Source organism: Mya arenaria, chromosome 2 (assembly GCF_026914265.1).
Source record: "Mya arenaria isolate MELC-2E11 chromosome 2, ASM2691426v1".
In the NCBI taxonomy this organism is placed as follows: Eukaryota; Metazoa; Mollusca; class Bivalvia; order Myida; family Myidae; genus Mya; species Mya arenaria.
Window position 1 is genome coordinate 12334785 of NC_069123.1, and position 8628 is coordinate 12343412.

Genomic DNA, 8628 nt, shown 5'->3' on the forward strand with positions numbered 1-8628 from the left:
TGGATTCTCTCCTTACTTCTAATCAGCTCATTATATTTCTTATAAAGCTTTCTTCTTCCTCTTACCTTTTCCCTGTTATTGTCGTTCTCAACCTCGGAAAATTATTGGCTATTAATTCGGCAAATCTTTGTAGGGTCTGATATTAACCTCAACCTATATTCCCTTAATCTTCTCCTCTTAGACTCTTTTGAAACATGCTTGGTATTATTCTCCCCACTCTTACTTAATTCAACATTTCTGCTCCTTAATCTATATATAAAGGTGAATTTTACAATTAGCCTATCCATACATTCACATGAAATCATTATCTGCAAGTGTATAAATTATATGTGATTGGTTCAGCTGTTATGTGAAAGAAGCTTACCATGTACTTTTATGTCTGTACTACTGGTCTGCTTTTCAAATGTACAGGGTAACTTCTTACAAATAAATTACATCTTAAATATAATAACATTTTTTAAAGAGGTATGTGTCTGTTTACATTTAATTCTGGTCAGTGCAGATATATCCTCAAGAGAAAATAAAAATCATCCTTTTATGCATTTATTTTGTACATTTAAAAAACAATCTTACCTGTAATTCTTAATACAGAATGGATAATCACTTTTTGTGGTACAGAAAACTTCAGGGTAGCCAACTTTCAAAAACTGGAAATGCCATGTTTATATCATGGCATTGGCACCTCTGTCAATCAATGGTGTCAAAAAGGGCGTACACTCAGAACAGCAGTTAAGTTCCAAAAAAAATCAATACACATCACTGTCATCAGATAAGGGATAAATAAATCAGTATGGTTATATGCTATTTGGAAATTAAGTCTGGTGTAATAAAATAATAAGAACTAAAAAAATAATGGTAATTGTGTTCCAATCGTACACTCAGGACAATGCTGAGTCAAGTAACATATTGGGCTATAGCTTATTCATAAATGAAAAATCCTGCCTAATTGTTGTTTTATTTCAAAGTTCAAATATTACATTGATGTAAGAAAATACATTCATACATAAAATTATTCTCAAATTGTAAAACCTATAAAGGTGAGGTTAGTGCATATCTGCACCCTCAAAATTATTTAACGGTCATGTTCATTTCAAGACTCCCTTAAATTGTTCAATCCAAGATGGCTGATAAAATACAAATCTATTGGTGGCAGACATGCTAATAAATGAATAGCAGCAGAAAATTTGCCATATATCTTGAGTATTATTCAAACTTTAAAATGACAGCGAAGTTGAAATGTCACGCGAAAATCAGTACACTCAGGACATTTTGGCGACTTTTTCCTTCGGCATTGTTGAACAAGTGAAGCTATCAAAATAAAACTTTCCAGCAGCAACACTTTCCACAATACACACTTGATCAGCTTAAAGTTAAGCTCATGGACCTCTGTTATAAAAGTTTATGAACAAAAATGGAAAAGGATTCATTTTTTTGAATTCACCCATTTGGCACTCTTGAATTTTCTTCGTGTTTAAATCATTAAAAGATACTTTCACACATAACTTTTCATACACGCATGATAATGTTAAAGAATGCTAACATATAGTAGAACATTCCAAGAGACCCTGTACTTGACTGTTGGCAGTTTATTTGTGAAAGTACATATATCTAGAAACAAAAAAAAACATTTTTAAATATAGAATGACTTTGATCACGATTCTGTTTTAGCCTCCATAAATAATGAGATACAAACACGTTTTTTATTGAAAATTATCTTCTAGCAAATAAGACTTGTTAGTCCAATTTGTGTCACATAAATGCAAGAAATGTAGACTGCGGTAATTCTTAATGTCATCCATGATTGCAGCGAGTTGAGGTGGCACCTTTCAGGAGTGCCCATCATTCTGGCAATTCAAGGGCCGTAACTCTAGAATGAAAATGGCCATCTGACTGGCAATCACAATGATTTGAGATATTGAACCAATTGCATTGCTGCCAAGTTTTGTAAAGATTGGAGAAGAAATGTCCAAGTAAAGAGCAGAAATGAAAGAATGACCCTGAAAGAAGATGCCACTGAACTATCTGATTGTGATGTGTCCGCATGGTACCCAGGCCACATAAAACCATGTGCTTTGTTTTTACTGTTTTTACTTTGATAATAGAGTCTCATCCAAGTAATAACAATACTCCAACAATGGAACTTCATAACTCATTATTCAGAAATACACTTACCATTAGCATTAACATTATCATACCACACTTTGATCAAACAACAAGAACAATACAAGCTCTTCAAGATCACTGCTCTTCAATGTACAAAATATATTTTTATTAAAAAGATGTGTTTCTCTATGTTTTAACAGTCACTTGGCCTTCGGCCCAACAGTAATTGAAGTATAGAAGGTAGAGTATAATCATTGTTGTTTAAATGGTATGATTTTTGCAATCTTTTTTATATGCATGCAAAATACATGTAGCAGTGTTATTCGAACTGCACCTTCATTGAATATTATTAAGTAATTTTGCTAGAAATTCTGGTGGCTTGTATTAAAATCAGATGAACTCAAATACAACCTGGCATGAGGCGCAATACAAGATAAAGACATTCAATCATCAATATACAGCAATCTTGTCAGATGTAGACAATAGTACAAAAAGTTGAGTAAGCCTTATCACCAAATCATTCCATTCTAATATACCAGTTATCTGAGCGCTGAAACATTTCAATCCTACATTGACATGAATGTAACATAAGCCAATATTTGCTCCTTGGTTAATATCAACCTAACATAGATTTATTTACCAGTTAGCCAAACAAACCCTATTTTACACAACTGGCAGGTTGATTGCTATTAAGGTGAGAGTTTTTTATTTTTCATTTTTCGGGATTTTTTTTCAAAAATAAGCGCCAGGAGAAGGGTATAAAATTAAGAAAAAGATGTCGAAAAATGAGCGTCGAGATAAAATAAACATTAGATTCGTATTTCTTTTTTTCGGAAACATTTAAAGAATGTATGTTTTGAAGTTGTGCACACTTGTTTCGTACTCCACACTGCCTGTTGTATAATAGATCTGTATAAAGAAGTCAAAACAAGATGTCATTTTCACAAGTAGCCACAATATAATGCACCAGTCAATTGTAACCAGCCCCCAGCCAGGTCTGGAGAATAGCGGAGACTTTGACTTTCAGTCCAGCCAATCCTTGGTAAAACCCCTCCATGCGTAGATACAAACTACTGGTCAAATCCACGCAATATTCCCCTGCACCCCGGGGTAAGACCAATTCGGCGCAGAAACAAAACCACCGCATTCACTGAGCACCGCGGTGCCACCTGGAAGGTAAATATAGGTTACACACCACCATTGTTATTCCCTATATAATTCAATATAAAATTATAATTTTCAGACAACATTTAAAGGCATTTCGAGCGAATGCAGGCTATGATAACCACATATATTCTTAAAGTACAAGCTTTAAATTAACTTTTAAGCCAATAAAAAAGGGGGGTCAAGTTATTCCTAAGAAAAATCACTTCACTTGAAAAACAAACTCTAAAATTTGCACCGTCCGCCATGACAGTTCTTCCAAAATGACCTTTCAACTATAAGGCAGCGGTTTATGCTTTAATCTCTACTTTAAATGATAAATCAAGCAAGAATAGATACTTAAGGTAAAAAGTTTCAGGAATAATGATATTTTTGATTTACAGTGTATTGAACATGTGAAAACATGTCTATCAATCATAAGAACATTTTTTTTTATTGAGAATTTTCCACACAACGGAAGTACATATGACGTAATGGTGACGTCATTCCTATAACTAAAACCGTCCCTGCATTTTTTATGAAAGACACTTTCGATTAGTCCTTCATACATAAATACACCCAAAGCTAGCTCAATCTGATAGTCTGTGTCAGGTTTTCCAGTTTCACTGCCTGTCACCCAAGTGCCTGTGCGTCTGTATTTTCTAAGGCGTTTTGGCCCAAAATGCCTTTCTTTGAGGTTTTTCAACTGAACCTTGACTCAAATGGCATTCTAAGCATCAAATGGGGCAGTTCTACACATCTTTGCACACATTTTAAGTTCTCGCAGTCAAATTTTCACCAAATTTGGACATTTTCAGTGCTCGTAAGATTGCAGACGACTCATTTTTAAAAAAAAAAAAATAGGCGAAAGTTGTGAAAACCAGGAAATAGCATATTTTGATCAACCGGACAAGATAAATACATGCAATTGTGAAAATTTGCCAGAAATAGTGAAATGCAATACATTTCTTACGAAAAATAACACTTTTTAAACAAAGCAGTTTGGTCCCTTTTACTAAACCCGTCCCCGCATTTTTTATGAAAGACACTTTCGATTAGTCCTTCATACATAAATACACCCAAAGCTAGCTCAATCTGATAGTCTGTGTCAGGTTTTCCAGTTTCACTGCCTGTCACCCAAGTGCCTGTGCGTCTGTATTTTCGAAGGCGTTTTGGCCCAAAATGCCTTTCTTTGAGGTTTTTCAACTAAACCTTGACTCAAATGGCATTCTAAGCATCAAATTGGGCAGTTCTACACATCTTTGCACACATTTCATGTTCTCGCAGTCAAATTTTCACCAAATTTGGACATTTTCAGTGCTCGTAAGATTGCAGACGACTCATTTTTAAAAAAAAAATAGGCGAAAGTTGTGAAAACAAGGAAATAGCATATTTTGATCAACCGGACAAGATAAATGCATGCAATTGTGAAAATTTGCCAGAAATAGTGAAATGCAATACATTTCTTACGAAAAATAACACTTTTTAAACAAAGCAGTTTGGTCCCTATAACTAAACCCGTCCCTGCATTTTTTATGAAAGACACTTTCGATTAGTCCTTCATACATAAATACACCCAAAGCTAGCTCAATCTGATAGTCTGTGTCAGGTTTTCCAGTTTCACTGCCTGTCACCCAAGTGCCTGTGCGTCTGTATTTTCTAAGGCGTTTTGGCCCAAAATGCCTTTCTTTGAAGTTTTTCAACTGAACCTTGACTCAAATGGCATTCTAATCATCAAATGGGGCAGTTCTACACATCTTTGCACACATTTCAAGTTCTCGCAGTCAAATTTTCACCAAATTTGGACATTTTCAGTGCTCGTAAGATTGCAGACGACTCATTTTTAAAAAAAAAATAGGCGAAAGTTGTGAAAACCAGGAAATAGCATATTTTGATCAACCGGACAAGATAAATGCATGCAATTGTGAAAATTTGCTATAAATAGTGAAATGCAATACATTTCTTACGAAAAATAACACTTTTTAAACAAAGCAGTTTGGTCCCTATAACTAAACCCGTCCCTGCATTTTTTATGAAAGACACTTTCGATTAGTCCTTCATACATAAATACACCCAAAGCTAGCTCAATCTGATAGTCTGTGTCAGGTTTTCCAGTTTCACTGCCTGTCACCCAAGTGCCTGTGCGTCTGTATTTTCTAAGGCGTTTTGGCCCAAAATGCCTTTCTTTGAGGTTTTTCAATTGAACCTTGACTCAAATGGCATTCTAAGCATCAAATTGGGCAGTTCTACACATCTTTGCACACATTTCAAGTTCTCGCAGTCAAATTTTCACCAAATTTGGACATTTTCAGTGCTCGTAAGATTGCAGACGACTCATTTTTAAAAATAATTGGTCCCTTTTAAGGGACCAAACTGCTTTGTTTAAAAAGTGTTATTTTTGGTAAGAAATGTATTGCATTTCACTATTTCTGGCAAATTTTCACAATTAAATGCATTTATCTTGTCCGGTTGATCAAAATATGCAATTTCCTGGTTTTCACAACTTTCGCCTATTTTTTTTTAAAAAATGAGTCGTCTGCAATCTTACGAGCACCGAAAATGTCCAAATTTGGTGAAAATTTGACTGCGAGAACTTGAAATGTGTGCAAAGATGTGTAGAACTGCCCCATTTGATGCTTAGAATGCCATTTGGGTCAAGGTTCAGTTGAAAAACCTCAAAGAATGGCATTTTGGGCCAAAACGCCTTAGAAAATACAGACGCACAGGCACTTGGGTGACAGGCAGTGAAACTGGAAAACCTGACACAGACTATCAGATTGAGCTAGCTTTGGGTGTATTTATGTATGAAGGACTAATCGAAAGTGTTTTTCATTAAAAATGCAGGGACGGGTTTAGTAAAAGGGACCAAACTGCTTTGTTTAAAAAGTGTTATTTTTGGTAAGAAATGTATTGCATTTCACTATTTCTGGCAAATTTTCACAATTAAATGCATTTATCTTGTCCGGTTGATCAAAATATGCAATTTCCTGGTTTTCACAACTTTCGCCTATTTTTTTAAAAAAAATGAGTCGTCTGAAATCTTACGAGCACCGAAAATGTCCAAATTTGGTGAAAATTTGACTGCGAGAACTTGAAATGTGTGCAAAGATGTGTAGAACTGCCCCATTTGATGCTTAGAATGCCATTTGGGTCAAGGTTCAGTTGAAAAACCTCAAAGAAAGGCATTTTGGGCCAAAACGCCTTAGAAAATACAGACGCACAGCACTTGGGTGACAGGCAGTGAAACTGGAAAACCTGACACAGACTATCAGATTGAGCTAGCTTTGGGTGTATTTATGTATGAAGGACTAATCGAAAGTGTTTTTCATTAAAAATGCAGGGACGGGTTTAGTTATAGGAATGACGTCACCATTACGTCATATGTACTTCCGTTGTGTGGAAAATTCTCAATAAAAAAACATGTTCTTATGATTGATAGACATGTTTTCACATGCTCAATACCCTGTAAACCAAAACTATCATTATTCCTGAAACTTGTATACCTTAAGTATCTATTCTTGCTTGATTTATCATTTAGAGTAGAGATTAAAGCATAAACCGCTGCCCTATAGTGGAAAGGTCATTTTGGAAGATCTGTCATGGCGGACGGTGCAATTTTTAGAGTTTGTTTTTCAAGTGGAGTGATTTTTTTTAGGAATAACTTGACCCCCCTTTTTTATTGGCTTAAAAGTTAATTTAAAGCTTGTACTTTAAGAATATATGTGGTTATCATAGCCTGCATTCGCTCGAAGTGCCTTTAAATGTTGTCTGAAAATTATACTTTTACAATGAATTATATAGGAAATAACAATGGTGGTGTGTAACCTAAAAGGGACCAAACTGCTTTGTTTAAAAAGTGTTATTTTTGGTAAGAAATGTATTGCATTTCACTATTTCTGGCAAATTTTCACAATTAAATGCATTTATCTTGTCCGGTTGATCAAAATATGCAATTTCCTGGTTTTCACAACTTTCGCCTATTTTTTTTTTTTTAAAAATGAGTCGTCTGCAATCTTACGAGCACCGAAAATGTCCAAATTTGGTGAAAATTTGACTGCGAGAACTTGAAATGTGTGCAAACATGTGTAGAACTGCCCAATTTGATGCTTAGAATGCCATTTGGGTCAAGGTTCAGTTGAAAAACCTCAAAGAATGGCATTTTGGGCCAAAACGCCTTAGAAAATACAGACGCACAGGCACTTGGGTGACAGGCAGTGAAACTGGAAAACCTGACACAGACTATCAGATTGAGCTAGTTTTGGGTGTATTTATGTATGAAGGACTAATCGAAAGTGTTTTTCATTAAAAATGCAGGGACGGGTTTAGTTATAAAATTCATCCTGTAGTATTTTCTGCTGAATAACTACCGCATGCATTTCTTTCTAGCATTTTTGTAAAACCTCAGCCTTATGAAAGTTGAAATTTCTTATTTATTTTTTATGTCAGCTCCAAACAACGTTTCTTCTCGATTTCATACCACATGAAACGAAAAACAAAAATGCTATCCGGGTTGAGCTGGTATTAAGATCTTACGGTGCTTAAAATAGCCAACCATGATCTTATTGGTGCAACTTATTATTAATGGAAAGTAACGGTTACGCACATTCGTGGGTACAATACACTGCAGGCTACAGACAACATGTTCACTGCATACTGAAAACATGTACACTGCAGGCTACAGACACCATGTACACTGCAGCTACTGACAACAAGAACACTGCAGGCCACTGACAATATGTACACTGCAGGCCAATGACAACATCTACACTGCAGCCTACAGACAACATGTACATTGCAGCTACTGACAACAAGAACACTGCAGGCCACTGACAACATGTACACTGCAGGCCAAAGACTACATGTTCACCGCAGGCCACTGACAACATGTACACTGCAGGCCAATGACAACATGTACACTGCAGCCTACAGACAACATGTACACTGCAGCTACTGACAACAAGAACACTGCAGGTCACTGACATCATGTACACTGCAGGCCAAACACAACATGTTCACCGCAGGCCACTGACAACATGTATACTGCAGGCTACTGACACCATGTACACTGCAGGCTACTGACAACATGTACACTGCAGGCTACAGACAACATGTACACTGCAGCTACTGACAACATGTACACTGCAGGATACTGACACCATGTACATTGCGGGCTACAGACAACATGTACACAACAGGCTACTGACAACATGTACACTGCAGGCTACAAACAACACGTACACTACGGGCTACAGACAGCATGTACACTCCCGGCTACTGAAAACATGTAGACTGCAGGCTTCAGACAATGTACACTGCAGTTTCTGACGACATGTACACTGCAGGCTACAGACAACATGTACACTGCCGCCGGCTACTGACAAC